This window comes from Bombus pascuorum, chromosome 6, assembly GCF_905332965.1.
Source record: "Bombus pascuorum chromosome 6, iyBomPasc1.1, whole genome shotgun sequence".
In the NCBI taxonomy this organism is placed as follows: Eukaryota; Metazoa; Arthropoda; class Insecta; order Hymenoptera; family Apidae; genus Bombus; species Bombus pascuorum.
The window spans coordinates 13,196,266-13,214,530 of record NC_083493.1 but is presented as its reverse complement, the minus strand read 5'-3'; the positions used below and the strand labels follow the sequence as shown (position 1 = coordinate 13,214,530).

The 18,265-nt window shown below is 39.6% G+C and overlaps 1 protein-coding gene across 8 annotated transcripts in view; it reads left to right on the top strand.

Moving 5' to 3' along the window:
• The window catches only part of LOC132907842 (casein kinase I), a 58,166-nt gene that overhangs the window by 29,999 nt on the left and 9,902 nt on the right, over positions 1 to 18,265 (top strand). Inside the window, exon 1 of one of the 8 annotated variants that reach the window (XM_060961274.1) lies at positions 1,868 to 1,891. The exons of the other annotated variants lie outside the window; for them this stretch is intronic. The gene's annotated coding sequence lies outside the window, so the exon portion shown is untranslated. Of the gene's footprint in view, positions 1 to 1,867; positions 1,892 to 18,265 lie in introns of those variants that run through there. 8 annotated transcript variants of the gene reach the window in all.

The window sequence follows — 18,265 nt, the reverse complement described above, 5'->3', positions numbered from 1 at the left end:
GCGCGTTTCACAAAGCGCGCTTTGTATTTTGATCTTTGTAATGGCCTCGTACGCGATTATGTATCCCTCTGTTCCAGCTCAGAATCTGCGCGTAACTTGCATCAGGCCATTTCAATTATCGCGCCATGGTATTATCTATAGATATCTGCTTAGCGAGAAAGAGTCTCGCAACTTTCTACTAAATTAGTTAACCTAACGACTTGCATGGTTTCGGTCATCGAATTAAATTCGTTTCTATTTAAACCGGGTACTGCCTTCATCAAGCTAATTTGTAATTCGATTGTCCTAACTTATTTCGATTGGCATAGACCACAGTCTGTTTTCGCTGTGCTTCTCTAACATAAATTAAATTAAATTAAATTTAAATTAAATTTAAATTTAAACACCAAAACCCTTGTAAACCTTCTGTTTTTCACGATTCCTTCTCGATCTATTAGTCTTTGAACAATCCACCCTACGACAAGTTATCAGTCCGAATCTGTCATATAGTCATAAAGAGACACTCTAGCAAGTGCTTCGTCATCAATGAGATTACATCGAACAAAAAGTCTACTCAGCTCCGCAGATCTTGTTAGCTAGATGCAAAACGCGATTAAGACAAGATGACGTTAAACAAAATTTTAAGATCATTACCGCGTACTGGCATATCGATGCTTAGATCCTATCAACGTGATATCCCTAATGAAATTTTATTATCGTCTCGGTGCTTTTCCATTCGGCACTTCGATTCACGATGATTCGCCGTGCGATTCGGCTGGAATTCGTTTCCGTCACGGATAGCTAACGCCGTCTCCAGCATTATTGCGCATTCCAGATTTGCACGAGGACAGTCAGATCATTCGAATTCACGTCGCGACAGAAACAGCTTCCGCGCGAGCTGCCGAGCCCGTTATTCGCGGAAAACGTCAGGACGTTTTTCACTCGATGCTCAATGAAGATCGTGAATTTCTGCCTGTTTCACGACCGGCAGCTCGCAGCCGAGAAACTTTTCACGCGCAACATATCGTGACGCATTCGGGGCGCATTGAACTACAAGATCCTAAGGATTCGGTTCGAAGATGTTCTGGGGCTTCGCCAACACGTGTTCTGGCATATTTTTCGGTATGGGAGCTCGTTCGGTGTCCCGTCATCCAATGATTGCCAGTTTCCTTTCTAAGATCACATCCTGTGGCCTGTGACTATAGTCAGAATTGTCAGATGTTCTATACGACTGCTGGGATAAATGAACGAGCTTCTATCTAAAAAATGTAAATTAGGCAAATTGTATGAAAATGATATTGAAAAAGCAGAACCTGAGAAGCGATTCGTTTCACGTACTTTGCTTATTTTACATATTTCTGTGTATCGTTTGCGCCCTATGCATTTTTCTGCATCTTTGAATTTCCCATAAATGCATAGAAGTCTGTACTCCAATTATAACAAAACCTGTTTCTATCCAAACGCTAAACAATACTCGTGTACTTTGGCAGTAAAGTTAACGAACGTTCCATAAAACGAAGTTGATGAGTTTAATTTCTGAATAACTTATATATCAATTCCAGTTGTCAAACTTTAGACGCTTCTGCAACAAAATCTAGTCTCTAGCGACTATCTTCGCTTTGTGTTCGCCATTCGTGCATTCTATTATTAGATCTTTCTGTCTTCACGTTGATAGTCCTTGTCATCCAACAACACAAAAACAACATTAAATATCATTTTTACTTCAGACATTTATATCTAGGAAAACTCGGAAAATTAAACTGTAGAATTCTTAGGGGATTTAAACTCGGGGAACGTTCTTTTCATCCCTGACCTGGTGGCAATTGGTTCGGGAGGATGCAGCCTAGGAAGCCTGGAGGTCGAGGTACCGTGTGAACGGGGCTTCATGTGGTGTAGGAAGAAACGCTAGAAGGTAGGGAATGGCGTCTAGAACAAGACAACGCGATACAGTGGAGAAGTCCACTGAGGTAAAGAGAAAGACAAAGAAAGAGGGAATGTAGAAGAGAGAGAAGGGGAAATGTGCAACGCACAAAGTGCAAGCCAGGCTACAACGTGCACCGGAGACTCGTCTCGATCGTGACACCTGCGCGGCTTTCCACCTTCTCTCTCTTTCCTCCTTGCTCTCTGTCGTCGGTTCTTTCGTTCATTTGTTACCATCCGCGTCGTGAATCGTCGGCCAAGCCGCACTTTATGGTGGTTCGCGGCATTGCTCGCAGACAGCTGTCCCTGGTAACGGTCGAAGGGATCCTCGACGAGGGATCCTCAAGGTCCTTCGTCGGCTGCCACACTTTCGAAATTCCTCCTTTCGTTCGCGTAGTCTTGGCGTCGTCGTTGTGAGATAGATTCTAGGAATCGATTTTCTCTCGCTTCGTGCAACGAACTATGGAAACGCACAGACCCGCTGCTACCATGTGCAGGCAGCTTTTGTTTCGTGGCTGATGTTTGAGAAACATTGAGAAATGAAACGATTGTATTTTGTATATCGATTGTGGAGTATAGGTCGATGTTTAAGGCTTTTTGGTTGCAGTATCTGCGTTCTGTGAGTAGATAATTTGTAATTATCTTACGAATCGAGTTGTTCAGAGTTAGTAAACAGTTTTGTTTTTACTCAATTGTCAGAAAATAAGTATAATAGCGGATATACATATTTACGTATATTGGTGATTGCGAGTAGGTCTTTGCACCGAACCCCTGACATTTGAGATCTGAGGAGAATGAACGATTTTTAATTATTTTATGCATAGAAGCGCCAGTATTATTTTATTAGCCGGCGTTAACTTTGCAATGAATTAATTTATGAATTGGTTTTCGTGCTACTACTTTGAATAACCTTTGCTAGTTGCCAACAGGCGTTACGTTTGATGATGACACAGTGCTATACAATACTCTTTAATTAAAATGTCCTAGCTAACGTGACTTCTTTAAATTATTCGTGTTAATTTATCTCATAAATAAAATATCTCGTTATTTTCTGTCATTTTAATAATTCAAGAAAATCCAGCATACACCTTTTCAATACATGATACTTTGAATAGCTTGAACTACGAAAATTAATTTCACATGATTCCACGAATTATCGCAGTCACCTATGTAATGACGTATATATACGATAATTGAATTTGAAGCAATCGAACGAAGCTATTTTCACTAGAAGTATCTATGCACCTAATCGCGAATTCGATTAAACGCATACCGCGTTAATCGTTCGACAGTGACGATCCCTCGAAATTGGATTAACATTCGTCACAAATTTGACGGAAGGCTGCTCGTTTCGCTCGTATCGAGTTTTTCCTAGTAACGAATAGAATAGTCGCGGGATATTTGTTTGTTTTTTAACCGCTAGTCGCTCGTAACACGATGAAGCGAAGTTCAATTGTACGATAGATCTGCGATCGAACTCTGAAATAGTGATAAATTCCTTTGTCAGGCGACGTAACCTTGTAAAATAAATTACAGATAACTTTATTAAATAAATGAAATACCCGTAGGAGATCTTCTATACTTTTCCTTCGAGTGACCTTTTTCTGCAATGCTGAATAACGTTAGTGGGAGGATTCGAGTGTTATTGGGTCAACCGGAGGTCTTGTTAAGTTTTCTTCAGTTTCAGAAAAAACCGACGAATGAAATCGTGTTACTTTCTTTGGAAATGTAATGTCAAAGGGAGAACTTGTTCGCACCTTGAAACGAACTTGGTACGCATCGTTGCGTTGCCCCAGACTTTCTCAACTTCAATTATTTTTCCAGAGAGTAGATACTTATATCACACATGTACGCGTATCGTTGTCAATAACTGATAACAAGCGAGACGCGAGAATTTCTCGTGTCGATTCACGAGTATTACGAAATTCCCGAGTATATATTTACAAAATAAATCAAAATACTGATCATGTTTTATATTACCGATTCCTTCATGTTGCAAGTCTCGTTTTTTAACAGAATGACGACTAAATGATATTATGAAAGAAGCCAAAAGATGTAACGTGGCTCGTTTTCTTACAAGCCCTCCATTTGCTTAATGAAGTTTCGCTTCCGCGAAAATTAGATCCGAAGTTCTCTAAAATGAACGAGAAAACTTTTTACCCGACCTAATAACCAACCTATAGTTCCAAAATAACCAGACTGTCTCAAGATATCTTGCTCTGAAATTTGCAAAAGGAAAACACGTCGACTGTGTATTACTCTACGGAACTCGAAATGAAAGCATCACAGTGTTTCACGGTCGATGGTCATCTGTGTGAATTCATTTCGCGAACTCCCGTATCGCGTAGATATTCGCTTCAAAATCGTACATAATGAAAGGGGGGAAAGATACTTTTTTTTTTAACATCATACTCGAGAAAATTCGACCAAGATTTAACCCTTCGCGGTCGATATATTTTTCTGATGGCGCAGCCGACTAGTCGATGCGATTTTGAGTTGATGAATATTTACCGTAACGATCGATTTGGAAAATAAATTTCAAATACCGCTAACAGTGGCGACATCCGAATGCAAGGGGTAGCTCATCATTGGATGACCGTGGAGAGGGAATTCGATTTGCATGGTGTATACAGTTCCCAACTCGTTGTATAACGCAACGGAATAAACGGCACGCGCTCGTGGCTGATGGCAGCGGAGAAAAAGCGCTGATAGGGGGAAAGGGAGTGGGTTGTGAAAAAAGGGGAGAAAAGAGTCGGAAAGAGGAGGCCGGCGAAACAGAGACAGCACGGCCGAAGTGTGACCAACGTCCGATATGGAGTGGCACGCGTGCGTCGTTATTGCGGGAACAGCCCGATAGAGAGGCGACTCGAAACGCACGGAGGGGCCATCGATGCGATGGAGAACGAGCGAAGACACGTTGAAAAGAGATGTAGAAGCAAAGGGATGATATTAGAGAGAGGGAGAGATGTTGGATAGAAAGAAGAGAGATATATTCACGCACAGGTAAGGTTAAGGAACGGGGTAAGGGTGATACGAGGAGAAAGATGAGATTAAAAGAAGGGAGGGGATGAAAAAAGAAGGGTAAGGATCGAGAAATAGGGTGAAAGAGAGGGGCACCGAGGGTGGAATAGGCTCTCTCTGGTAGGTCACGATCGATGGGAGCGATGTTGCCTCCGCTTCTCGTACGTTCTGCTTCGATTTTCTAGTCGTCGGAAGGCTGGGCCGACTCGGTTGCTCGGTCGAGCAGTCGGTACGCTGGTTGGCTGATGGCTTGTATAAAGCAGCTCTCTTCGACTAGGTTAGAGGGTTAAAAGTGTCCGCGCACGAGTTCTCAACACGTGGACCTAAAGACGCTTTTCCTTTCCTCCATGGTGAACATGCGTTGCGGCCCACTTTTTATCGTCTGCTCGTGCCACCACCCTATTCTAGCATTATCTACCAATATCTACCTACCTATCTACCTACCTATTTCTACCTACGTTCGACCACCTACTCTGCATTGCAAACGGTCTATCGTGCAAACTGTGCGCGCGATTCTCCGTTGACGTTTCGTTCGACGAGGTTATCGGGCGCCTGGAAAATCGAATGTATCTCTAACACGTGCATCTTTGCTTTGGCCGCGTCGAGTCACGCCAGAGCATAATTTTCCCTTTCACCGCCTACTTGTGTGCTCTATGTACAAGGTACATATACCATCAGCGATGTCGTGTCTCCGTCTCGCAGCGTCGTCGCGTTCCGCTTTGTTCATCCGGTTTCTCTCGATATCGTTCGTTTGGCTTCTCTTAATTATCCCTCGATCGGCTGGTGGCGCACCGTATCACGGCCTCTTCGCAACTCTCGTTGTTATTATTACGCTTTCGCGTTGCGCTTTAAAATAGCATTACTGTCGTCGAGGGCTCGGGATATCGATTTTCTGGAACACGGTCAGCTTGAAATTCGAAATGAAGCCGCGGCACTCTTTCCTTTCAACGACGTCAGTCAGACGATCGTAATCGAAAACATCGACTCCTTGCCGATTATTTCTTTCCCTTCTCTTTCCATTCTTTCTTCTCCATACCGTTATCTCGCATTGGGAATATATTTCTTGCGTTTAACGACGCAACCCTCTACCTCTTAACGAGGACAGCGCGCACACCTTTAGAATGGGAATCGTATACGCGACTGTTAGACTCTCGAGTGGCCTACTTTTGCCCCGCGCCGGCTACCCTTTTCTTCTCTATAATCTCGATACCATCCGCGTCATTGTTATGCGCCGTGATCTTGTTTTTCAACGAAACAGGTAAATAAGTAGAGCTGCGTTCTGAATAGTTAAATGCAAAACCGCCACGTTACTCTTCCCACTTTAGAACTGGCTGGCTGTGCAACGTCAGCTCGATACTCTTCCAGCTTGTCGTCGTGATTTTTGTCTTCCCGGAGTCTCGTTTGCACCGGTAAGACAGGTTATATCTACTCAGAGCAGCGGCTTGATAAAATCTTCCCAGTAGCTTTCTGCTTCGATCGGTCATTTCTTCGATGCGAATCGAATAACGTGCTCGTACACGGAATATGCCGATTCCTAACGCCATAGTCTCGGTCACCTCGTATTTCTTCATCGATTTACCGTGAATCGAGAAAATTTTTCCTCTCCTCTTCTCTTTTTCTCTATCCTTCTCTTCCTTCACATCGATTTCACGTGTTCCATTTAATAGCCGCATCGTCGCCAAGAGCAACGGCGACGTTTAACCCGCGACACTTTCCACTTTGGCTAATGCTTTTATCCATTCGCGTAATTAACCCAGCTTGTTCAAGCTACGCACGATACAATTCATCGAGGTTTTCCTAGTGTGTAACGCGTGCGAGTTTTCCGGATACTTCGCTTTCAAGCCTCTAACGACACAGTCAACGCTCTGTAACAAACCGTCGACCTGCAATCTCGTTATATCTACGTAATTCGTGGGTTGTGCACGAAGAACCACGTTAAGAGCACGGAAATTTTCGATCCAGCTTCGTTGCCACGTTTTCAAGTTAGAAAAACACACTTATCATCTGTTTTTTATTCCTCCTTTTACTCTGTTCGTCTACGCGATCTTTGACACGGATCTTGATTAGCATATTATGTTATTGATTGATTGCGACTCGTGGCTATATACGCGTCAAATTATGCAATCATTAAAGTGTAAAGTTGTGTTAGTTTATGAATATTGATGTATTTTCCTAGATTAATGAGATTATGATTATCATTTTAATACCAGGGAATTATAAGTAAAAACGTGGTTTTTCTTTGTATCTAATATAAACGTCGAATGATTCAGTTTCAACGTTTTTCTCGTTATAATTGTTTGTTCTTACTTGAACTAAAAGCCTTATAGTATTCGCCGAAAGAAGTATGATAAGAATAAATGTATAGCCAAATAGATATAGGTCTAACAACAAGGGGTTAATCAACATAGATTGTAAAAATAATTCTTTCGATGTAAAATCAACTTTTATTATTTATTAGTATTCGGTATCATAAAAATGGAAATAGCGTTATCTCGGAAGTCAAGCATGAAAAAACATGCGTTCCGTATATCAAAGTAATTTGAGATTATAATAGTACTCGAAAATTATCGCATTAATGTCGATATCTATGCCGATTCATGTCACCGAACTCAGACCCATTCATCTAATTCCATACAAGCTGTCTAAAATAGTCTCAAGTTACTATTTTCATATACGGAACGCATGTATTTTCACATTTCACTGATTCTTTGATAACGTTATTTCGCTTCATTATGTTCAATGCGTTACAAACATCCTCACTTATGATATAATATGATAATAAAATGATCGAAAGGATTGCTTTAAACAACTATTTTTGGGATTGATCGGATAACGTAGTACATTTCTAAAGCTGCTTCCAGATAAAGAATAAGAAATGTGACTTATCACGTCGAATCAAGTTCACGAAGATTCACAATTAACTCATTAACTATTACTACATGGTAATATTATCGAAATTTATTCAACTCGCTTATATTAATTCTTATATTAAGAAAAATTGAGAAATCGATCGATCAGATAATATAAGAATTTACGTAAAGCTAGATGGACGAAAGAAATAGCAACGAACGTGCAACTTTAAGTTAAATTTTGAAACTGGTCATTTGACCGGGCTTGGTAAGATTAGCGTTAAAATCTAGATAATCAAATTTATGCAAATCCACGATTCGTATATTACTATTTGTTACTGCACAACTGAAGCTAATGATATTTATTTAAACTCGGAAATTTTGTAATTCAAATACTTATAAAAATATAGCACGACACGTGTTGGATTTTGCATGAAACGGCCAGCGAAAAATAACATGCTGACGTATAAACGACGCGATAAAATCTTTGTTAAGGTCGTGGAGGAACCGATGATCCGACAAGGGCGTGGCATCTTTATTAGAAATCGTTGTCTTGTCGCAAATTGCAGGCGACACGGGGAGGCGCCCGATTAATTATGCGAGAGCACTGATTAATTGCGGGCCCGAGTCAATGACCTTCGCCTCTGGAAGACGTCCGAGTCATTCGGTGAATCTGGTTTTGTAGCACTGTCAAGTGTCGCGAGTGAATGCAGGAATGCGCACTTACGGCGTCAAGCAGTCGTCATGCCGATGATACTTTCGACGAATTAGAGCTTCGGCTTTGCGCAATCACGGTGCAACCGACCTGCATCGCATTCGTCGTTCTAAGAACTTGAAAATGAACACCTTTCCCGATCGTTGAACGATCCGTCGTCCGCGCGACTAGAGGCACTTGGAGCAAAATATAAATATAAAATTTGTCACGTTTTACAAAGTCTCGTCATGACCGTGGAAAATATGTCTCCCTGGCAAAAAGACGAATAACGATAAAAGATGAAAAAGAGCCATCGTCGATGTCTACCTCTCTTTTTTCCCCTCTTTTTTTTTTACCTCTTGCAGCATGAAACTGTGTTCAAAGCGTTTTGTCAAAGCTCCCCGGAATAGAGGACGAGGAGAGGAAGCGGAAGAAAAAAAGACTGTCGTGGATAATATTTCCGCTAGATTCAATACGTTTCCTTGATAAAAGTCGGATGAAGAGGACGAAATATTGGTAATCGCCACGAGGAAATTACATGAAATTATAGACACGATTTCTGAGCGGCACGGCGATCGCGTGAGAGAGCCGTGTACGATATCTCGCTGATGCAGATCTATGCGAGCGGAAGAGTTACGATCGATATAGCGTTTTGAGCAGAATATAACGTTAAACCATGACTGCATTTTGCGCGCACGATCATGTCACGCACACGACCGTACGATACGTTCTACACCCGTCGAATATCTTTGCCTGCCGCTTTGCAACAGCCTTCCCCCAATATTTCGAATTATCTCTTTGCATATCATTGACCCCCCAATGACCTTCCATTGTGAATACGAAATGACGAAATGAAAGTTCGCCTTAATGATTCGAACGTCTCTAACGCATCTAATGTCTCCGTTCCGGATGTTCTCGCGCGTAGAAAAATTCTCCTGCCGCGTGTGCATCCGTCTTTTGATTTCTGCTCCGACGCATTCGTCTTCGTTAACCGCCGATTCATTTCAACTTGGGTTCCCGTTAGATAACAGGCACGGGCATATAGAAACGATTTGATGCACGAAAAAACGTTTTGCGAACGATATAGAAGATGGCACAGGTTTCATGTCATATCGCCTTCCATATCGCGAATCGCTGAAAATTTCAAAGTTCACGCGATTTCGCGCTGTCATTTTCAACTTTAATATCCATATGTATGTCACGATGTGCCTCTCTGCGCGTTGTCTCTCGTCGAAATCTTTTTTCTTTTTTTTTTTTCATCATTTCGCCAATTTTTCTCGCTTCTCGACCCAACGAAGCGGTCGGTGAATAACGTTTCGATCGTAGGGAATATCTTATTCAGAACTTCCTGGCCGAACGCCAGAACTTCTTTCAAACTTCCGGTGACGCGTTCACTTTCGTCCGTAACACCGATATCCTAGCGCATCGTGTTCGAGTATTCCGCGGAAATGTTAATATCGTAATAGAATTATCGAGTATTCCGCTGTATATACATCTACAAACTTTCCGTGGAATCTTTGAGCGCTCGAAAACTCCTGGAAGGAAATCAGTTATTATGAAAGCGCGTTGCTTTCAGGAAAATTTCTGTTCGTCCTTCTTAACGCGAACGAACCGGCGAATAAAGATTTCAACATTTGCAACACGTTAGTTAGATGAACGTAAAGATGATCTGACTGCTAATCGAGGTATCTTTTGTTCCATCTCTATTCAGAGATCGTAATCGTATCTTGTTAAACCCGAAGATAGACACAAACGACGATGGAGAGAGAGAGATTTCAATTTTTCCGGCAAACAGATTCGTACGAAAGGAAACATGTGTTTGAGATACTATATTTTATGAATTAGCAGTGATACGGTGAAATTTTTTATTTGATTTGGTACTTGGTATATTTTCTCGTCGGGGAAAAATATCCCCGCGATAAATGCAGTCATAGAACGTACCGGCTGTTTAATTGAATCGCCGTCGTAACGAGTATAATCGAGGAACGTTGTGTTTCCTTGCGCCACATTTTTACGTAATAATATAGAACTCGACCTTTTTCTTCGCGGATTCCTTAAGGCACTTACACGATGACGAAGATAAAAATCAACAGGCTAGGAAAGAAACTATTTGTTCCCTCCGGTGGTCGATTTATTAGATTTTCCGCGTGCGACTGGGAAACCTTTTGCAAACGAACCAAACACAAGGCTTTGTATGTTATCCGGCTTCTGTGTTGTTCACGGTGGTCCAGTTTGTCCGACATTTCGTCACAACTCACGTGTCTGGTATGCGGAGAATGCCGCGAACTAACGCACCCAGGAACTTCTCCGAAAATATAGCCAGGAATAAAGCAAGGAAAAAATAAATTCGCTCGAAAAGAGGGACGAAAACACGAACGTACGTGGCGCAAGTTTTGTTTGAATCTCTGTGATTTCGCGTGAAACTTCTAAATCGCGTCTGCTTTAGAAACACGGCGATGCTTCCCTAATTGACCATGAGTTGGAACTTTATTTAGCTATACCGTTCTCTTTCATCAAAACGTTCTGTCTGGAATTTTTGCAATTTTTAAGATACGCTGAAACATTTGCATTCTTCTGTGTCCTTAAACTCCGCTGTTCTCGGATCGATATAACCGAAGATAAAAGTTACGTTTTAATACATATTATTAAGCTACGAGTAGCGTTTAAATGTTTGACCTTACTTAAATATAAATTTTATTTGTGTATTCTATATCTTTAATTTCTAAGTTTGGAGGATGGTTGTCGTTAGTAATACAAACGTGAAAAATAAACGAGAAGAACAGCAGTGTTATATGAAATTTATCACATTAAGTAAAATCATATTATGCAATAATTACGAAACAGAAGACTATATGTTTTAAATTAAACGGAAAAAGAAATAAACATAATACAAAGGAAATGATAAGACTTGATATTTTAATTAAACACGATAGTACCTAAATTTCTAAATAAAAACGATTATTATGTCCAAGAGATTGACAATTCGAATGGTGGATCAACTCATTCTGCCTAGTTAACAACTTTAATACTGCACTGCCATATCTAGCGCACGTATAAACTGTATAAAAATAGGATTTAGTTGAGGTAATTCTCAAGGAAGTCACGATACCAGGCTACGATAATTCGTATCATTGATTTTTCTTTTCTCGGTAGAGACGATCTTCGAGAGAAGCATCGCGAGGAAAAGTATTTCATTGTGAATGAGATTCTTGAGAAAAATTGTCGTTGCAAGGCGGGTCTCGAGATTGTGTCGTTATTTACAAGGGGCACTGGATCGATCAGTTTTCTCGCACGAGCAGTTCAAGCAGACGAGAGCGTAAGGAAATTTTCTCGCCTGGAGCATTTATTCGACGCTTCGCTGCTTCTTTTATACTTTCTGTTATCACCCAGTGTCGAGGCGAAGAAAAGAAGAGTCGTCAAAGTCAGTGGGGAATCCGGTCGTGGGCCGATCATGCAAAATTACCCAGTCGGACAAATTGGTCGGTCGTCGTTTCCGTCAAGAATCGCTTGTTGCAAACCGGCCAAACTGGATTCGATTTTCCGCCAAATCCTTTCCGCGATATCCACTCTCTCCGTAATTGGATCTTGAGATTTCGTCGTCGTATTATCGCTTCCGCCCTTGCCTTCACTCGGGTAAACAGATTATTCCAGAGAAAAATCTTGTTGCCAAACAAGAATCATGCGAAACAAGATAAACGCAACAGGTTGAACACCGCCAAAATAAATTTAATTTAAATATTGCTACTTCTGAATCTAAGGAAGGATCTCGAACACTTTGCGGTCGATTTTAACAGGCAATTTTAATCCTATTGCTCTTCACGCTTCTTCTTCACGTCCGTATCTCTTCGAATATTGCCTTTTTTTTAACACTTTATGCATAAAAAGCGCCCAGTACAAAAAATTTCGTAAAACTGTTTTGCTCGAAAAAAATGGAAATTTATTGGTATCAAATTTGTCATTATAAAAACCTTTCTCAATACCTGATTATAAAGGATTAATGAAAATATCTTGCTTCTATCTTCTTTAAATCGTAGAAGTACGATTTATTTAGCGATGTTATATTTATTATGAAATTAACACCTGACGTACACGAAAGGAAAGGCGAAGGTAATTCAACAATCTAATAAATTCATTTGCTTTCCATTTTTTTTTTTTTTTGCATTTGACTTTCATAGATTCCAGATAGTACAAGTGTGCACTTCCGTCCACAAGTTGATACTTGCTAATCTTCAAACGCAAGCTTTAATGGAATCTTAAAAATAGAGTGTAATTTATTTTTCCTCATAACACACGCGATTAACGGATATCAAGGCCATCGTGTTTTATTTCTATATTAAGCACCAAAAAAAGTTTCTATAAGTGACCAAATACTTTCTTAAGCGATTATATACGATATAAAAATAAACAGGCTTCCAACCCTTGAAATTACAAGTTTTCGTGATATTGCCACATCATGGGAATTTCCCAGGCCGAGATATCGTACACCTTAACGCTGCGGAGTAATTCGTCGATTGTGGTTCGCTGGTACAATCGAAGACGCAAAGCGCGTAATAGGCTTACTCGGAGTCTAATTATCAAGCGTGTACACTTAACTCTGACTCTAATTATCGGTCTGGTAAACATCACAAAGAGGGTTCGATGTATGCACGTTCTCCGTTTATACGGATTGGGTCAAAGGCGTCAAGTGCATACCGTACAAATCGACGAGTGGCATTTCCGATACGTAGAGCCAGGACAGAATCCCAGAGTCGTTGCTACCGGCTATCAAACTTAGGATAGACAGAGTGTCTGCGGGTAAAAACCTCGGTTCGTTGCTGAAACACTAGAAACAATAGCTCTTTCAGCGTTATTACTTGACCTCGATGCTTTACGTAAGCGCGTATTAATTTCAAATACTTGCTTGATGAACGGAGTCGAGGCTATGCACCATTCTTGTTTGTTGACACGGATTGTTCGATCCTTCGTTTCGTATCTACGTATCTGTTGCTTGTGTTGTGGCTCTTCCACTGTTCTTTCGATTGTTTTCTCGTCGATATCTTTATACGAATCGTTATTAGTGAATATTATTGGAACTTGTTATTAATTGAAATATCGACAACATTGAGATTGGCATCGCAAAGATAATGCCGTAGTAGATATTGAACTGCAATATAAATTCCTTCTGTTTTATGTATTATTATATTTGTTACACAGTGTCTAGAAATTTGCGATGTATTTCACTGGCTTTTAAAAAAACTTATTTCTTTCGCGTTATTTTCTAATGTGTTTAAAGCGATATACGAGACATTCTTCGAGTGGTTTCTAACTCTACCACAAACGTTTACTCATTCCCCGATCATTGGTCATCCTCTTTTGTGAATAATGTTAAGTGATGAGAACAAATCAACCTGGCCTCTGTCGCACGATAATTTACTAACCGGTAATATTAGCAAATTGACAAGTTGCAAGTTGTATGTTACAGACTTCTCTTTTACAATTCTGCAATTTTAAATCACTTGGAATAATCAAGTGACTGCTACTTAAAATTGTTTCTGTGTAAAAATTGTTTCTAAAATTCAATCTCTTTTATTACCAAATTTACTAGTGCGATAGAAGGGACTCTATTTGCCAGTATTGGTAACGTGTAATTTGCATAAAATATATATTTTATATTTTACAAGTTGCAAATTACACCTTACCAATACTGACAGATAGAGCCCTTCTATCGCACTAGTAAATTTGGTAATAAAAGAAATTGAATTTTAGAAACAATTTTAAGTAGCAGTCACTTGATTATTCTAAAATATATATTTTATATTTTACAAGCGATATTTTACAAGTTGCAAATTACACGTTACCAATACCGACAGATAGAGTCCCTTCTATCGCACTAGTAATAAAAGAAATTGAATTTTAGAAACAATTTTAAGTAGCAGTCACTTGATTATTCTAAAATATATATTTTATATTTTACAAGTGATATTTTACAAGTTGCAAATCACACGTTACCAATACCGACAGATATGGTCCCTTCTATCGCACTAGTAAATTTGGTAATAAAAGAAATTGAATTTTAGAAACAATTTTAAGTAGCAGTCACTTGATTATTCTAAAATATATATTTTATATTTTACAAGTGATATTTTACAAGTTGCAAATTACACGTTACCAATACTGACAGATAGAGCACTAGTAAATTTGGTATTAAAAGAAATTGAATTTTAGAGACAACAAAAACACAGAAACAATTTTATACTTGAATATATACATTCAACCCTCTTATAATACGATACTCAAAAAGTATAGTTTCGATACACGGTGCAAAAATTGCGATATGTTTCTATATAGCACGATTTAATAAACTTGAACGATCATTGTCAATTGGTGATTCATATAGTACGAATGTTTCCATCGTACTGTTTTGCTTTCGTTTAATGTGTTATAGGTGGGTTGATTGTATTAGTAAGATTGCGCAAGAGCTTTCTGATTTCATCCGGTTCAAATTCGATCGAAACGAGAGATTAAATTCCTAGTTAACTCGTCGAATTAAAATTTGTTGACAAGTACCCTTTTCATCCAATTTTCTTACCAATATTTCGATGCAATTCGATGGCGTCATCATTTTCAAGCCAAAAAACTGGCTGTTCCCCCGGAATGAACTACTACTCCGTCATCAAGGTTGCGGAAGCCTGAAAACTCGATAATCACGACATCGTGGACATCACGGAATCGATTTTGTGGCCTGCAGCGATTGAATCTTGCATCGTAATTGATCGATCGTCGAGAAAATTTCGAAACGTCGACCAGAGGTAGTATGGTGACCCGTTGTAACCGTGTGTTTCATCGTTGTTCGATCGTGCGACAAGTAAAAGGCTGCTGGTCCGAGAGATCGCTGCCGTTAAAAAGAAAATGAAAAAAATGTTTAAAAGCGAAAAATAAAATATGCTCTCTTTGCCCTGGAACCGTTTCATTATTATCGTTAATCGAGTTTCGCCCTCGGGGTCGGCAGGTTTTCACACGAGTAAATGGTTAAATTGAATCACACGTATAGACGAGCAGGGAAAGAACGAGAGGCGCGTTGTAAAATACAGCTGCTGTCGATAATATCCGAGTATTAATTTGCAATTAGTAGGCATGCGAGTGAGCACAAGCTACGGACGCGTTAATTGTCGATATGTAAAACGTACGGTTGGTCGTAGGCGCGAATTTTAAGCGAGTTCCACGCATTATACGCGACCGATCTCTAAACCTTGCGAAAAACAAAGTGTACGGGTCGGGATCGTTTCGTAATTTCTGCTTTATGTAATTGGCATCGATCGTGGAAGCTCGGAACGAAAGCGGGAGAAAGCGATCGCGAGTTACGGCGATTCGGTTTTGAGACGAGCAAAACACGGCAGTTGTACCTGCTCGGTGTTGAACCATCTCGCGAGTCGTGTTTCGTTTCGAAAACCTATCGTGCATTTCGCGATTATACACGCTTTCACTTTTTCTTTTTTCGTTTTCCAAAGGAGAATCTTAAATTAATTATGTTCGTAGTTTTCAATAATTGAAGCATGAGTGTGTGTTTCAAAGATCATTTTATTGCATCTTTTAATGCATAGATCTTCTATTCGTATATTTAAGATTTTATTTAATTGAATTAATTTTATTAACGTTATCAGCATCGAGTTTTCTAGCTATATGTGTTTACACCGTAAAAGTATGATTCATAATTAATTGGTTAATCAAAGAGAAAATTAAGAAAGGAGAGCTTCGAATAGAAGAACGTTCAGACATCGTTGTAATTATAAAGACGCTCGGAATATTTTGGAGAGTTTATCGCGGCGGCTCTGCGGGAGTCGGCCTATTTTCGAGGACAAATCAATTTTTCCACGGTATTTGGAGCTGTAATAATTTCCACGGGTCTTGCGGTTCCCTGGTGACATATTTTCCATTGTCGACTATCTTCTTAGTGAAATTGGATCAGCGTGTAGCTGCTCTGTGTAGGAAAAGGTTTGGCGGAAACAAGAGCACGCCTTTTTCAGCTGGTTGAACATCTATCTTTCTTTATTTTACTTTGGTTGGTGATTTGTCACAGACCAAGACTTGACCAAGGTTACTGTACGCTCTTTCTAATCTCGTTTATTTCGTAACAATCTGCTCCGGAAACTCATCGATCATCATTTACATTCCGATTAAACTATCAAACTTAATCATTGCCGATAATTCAATGAGAAATCATTATAAGAGTATTACAAGATATGAAATCCCGAGATAACGTCTCGGTTCGATTAATTGTTTAATTAAGCATACGTGACTGTCCGTTTGCATCCGGTTTCTTTGCCTGTGATTATGGCCACGTTTTCGCAACGAGAGAAATCTCTCTAGTCGTTGCATTTCGTATGACCATGCACGTTTCAGCGTCTTCACTCAATGGATCGACACAAATCAGAACGGAAGCTCGACCGGATGGATACGCGTTAGGAAATATATTCTACGTGACGTTAGATCTTCGATAGCATTAATCATCTGAGTATATTTTCTTTTCAATCGGTACGATTTGTAGCTGGTAATCGAGAATCCTTACCGCGTATCCACTCTGTTAGAATCGTCACGTGCTGATGCTAGATGAGAACCACACGTCTATTCGTGTTCACGCGCATGAATTAAGCTCGTCTCGGTCGGCACGTGAGATCCGGTACTGATTCAACGTCGTGACATACTCGTCAATTACATTCGCATGTAATTCATTCGCGATCCGCGAGACTCTGATTCCAGATCGAGATTCCAATTGTTCTCCTTAATCGGCCAGATTCGCGTGAGCCTTACGGTGCTATCGTAAGAATCGTAGATCTAGTCTAAGTTCCTCTTTTGGCGAAGTTGAACCGTGTCGGTTTCTTGAGTAGGCTTACAAGACTTATCGCGTACATTATCGGTCAAAAATTTGGGTTCACTTTGTATCTAAGTTCCAGTTGTATGTGAAATTAATGGTGGACAAAGGAATGTTTAAAAGATAGGAGGTAGGATAAAAGATCACAATTTTACAAATAATATTTGATAAATATGAGTAATAAATAGATATAATATGTAGGTCTACGTCGGAATAGATGATTGTTAATAACACGATAACAAATGTTTAATCCTAACTCTTACACTTAACTTGCTCCTATCTGTCTGCATTTTCTGCCAGTATTTTTGTCAATTGAAAAATTAAAACTGTGGATATCGATAGTAATTTCCTTCACATCGATAGATTTCCGAATAAAGAGTTGTACACGGTGATAGCTAATCCTGTTGTTATCTTTCAATAAAATTTATTTATTTGTATATTAAAATACATCGAGTCTTTACAATAATTACAATGTATTACAATAATGTATTACAAAACGCGATTACAATAATTACAATGTATTATCGTTGAACATATAATTTCGTATACTAATTGGTCGTTGTAGAGTCACGAGAAAAATACACTTTTGCGAATCTGGCTCGCCATTCAGCATTCAAGTTCACCTAGAGCAATCTTGTAAGGGAGAATTACTTCCGAAGAATCCTTCTGGAATATTACATTGAAATAGTTGAAGAAATAAATTCACAGATTCTATATGTATAAAATACACGCGGGTCTTCTTTAAAACTTTTGACCAACAGTATGTCGAGGTTCGTGACTTGTAAATATCGTGATCTCACGTAAGACTCTCCAAATCGTAGATTCTAAGAATCAATCACAAACGATCGAGGCTACTTAACGTGGATCGGTAGAGAAAATACCTGGCACGAACAAAGATCTTTTCTATTTAAGCTTTCAAATTTTGTACAAATTTGTTCGCTGTATATTCTGAAT